At 43.9% G+C, this 1,377-nt stretch overlaps 1 pseudogene; it reads right to left on the minus strand.

Annotated features, from left to right (window-relative positions):
- Nucleotides 1–223: 223 nt before the first annotated feature.
- LOC113888026 lies at nt 224–914 on the minus strand (annotated as a pseudogene).
- Nucleotides 915–1,377: the final 463 nt, after the last annotated feature.

The raw sequence follows: 1,377 nt of genomic DNA on the forward strand, positions 1-1,377 counted from the left end.
GTTCCCACACCCTCCTACAGGGGATCTTCCTGATCCAGGGATCGAACCCCGGTCTCCTGCATTGCAGGCAGATGCTTCACCAACTGAGTCACCAGGGATGCCCCCAAATTGCCCAGTACAATGTTATATATCAACCCTTAGTGAAGCCTTTAAAAAAGCAGACAGGTTGAAAAATGGGTTATAGGAGGCAAATATAGTATCTGCCTTTAGAGCTATCAACTCAGGAATTCTCTCAATTACAGAATCTTGCAGAGAAGTTATTTTTCTTTCTCAAAATCCAGTGATGACAACATTCCTTACTCCAGATCTGGCATTTTTTTTTCATCACTGTCTTGTGAATCATCACCTGCTCCATGTACTTCTGGTAAATCTACATTCTCATCACCACCCATGTTGTTCATCATCTCAGAGAAACGATTAAAATTAGACATGTCTGCCACTGAATCACGTTCCCAGTCTTTCCAATTACTGAAGTTCACACTAAACCAATTAAGCTTTGCCCTCTCTTTTGTTAACCTTGGCCATGACTGGCCAGATTCTCCTTTTCATAAACAATATAAAATTGATCTGTCTGTTCTTTTATGCTTGGAATTATTTGGATCAATACAGTGAAGAAGATCAATTTCATTTAAATGTTTAAAATGATCAATTCCTCCAAGACAACTGAATGTAAGTTTGGAGTTCTCAAAATTTACATTAACATCTTGACTGTCTTCAACACAAAATTCAATGAAGACATAGTTCCTTTGATTGTACCACTTTGGAGAAGCAGGCTGTATCGTGAACAGGGCAGGGGCACTGACTAATGGGTGGGTGAGCCTCTCCAGTGGCCTGGAAGTGGAGGTTTTCTCCTCAGTGAATTTTAATACAGCCAGAGTTGAGATGCACTGCCCCGGCCCCTCCTCCAGCCCCATGCCACTTCCCAAGGCCCAGCCCTGATCAACTCCCAATCAGGTTATTGCAGTTACCTCCTAACTCTTTTCTTGTTTCTGTTTTGTACATAATTTTCTTTATTTATCTAGGCTGTGTGGGTCTTCATCGCTGTGCAGGCTTTTCTCTAGTTGTAGTGCGTGGGCCTCTCATTGCAGTGGCTTCTCTTGTTGAGGATCACAGGCCCTAGGGCGTGTGGACTCAGTAGTTGTGGCACATGGGGTCAATAGTTGAGGTTCCTGGGCTCTGTAGCATGGGCTCAGTTGTTCTATGGCATGTGAGAGATTCTTCCTGGACCAGGGATCGAACCCTTATCTCCTGCATTGGCAGACAGATTGTTTACCACCGAGCTACCAGGGAAGCCCCTCTCTTCCTGTTTCTAGTCTCTCTCTTCTGCAACCTCCACTTCTGCATACTGCTTCCCAAATTTCCTTGGGAAATAACTGC

Source organism: Bos indicus x Bos taurus, chromosome X (genome assembly GCF_003369695.1).
Source record: "Bos indicus x Bos taurus breed Angus x Brahman F1 hybrid chromosome X, Bos_hybrid_MaternalHap_v2.0, whole genome shotgun sequence".
Classification (NCBI taxonomy): Eukaryota; Metazoa; Chordata; class Mammalia; order Artiodactyla; family Bovidae; genus Bos; species Bos indicus x Bos taurus.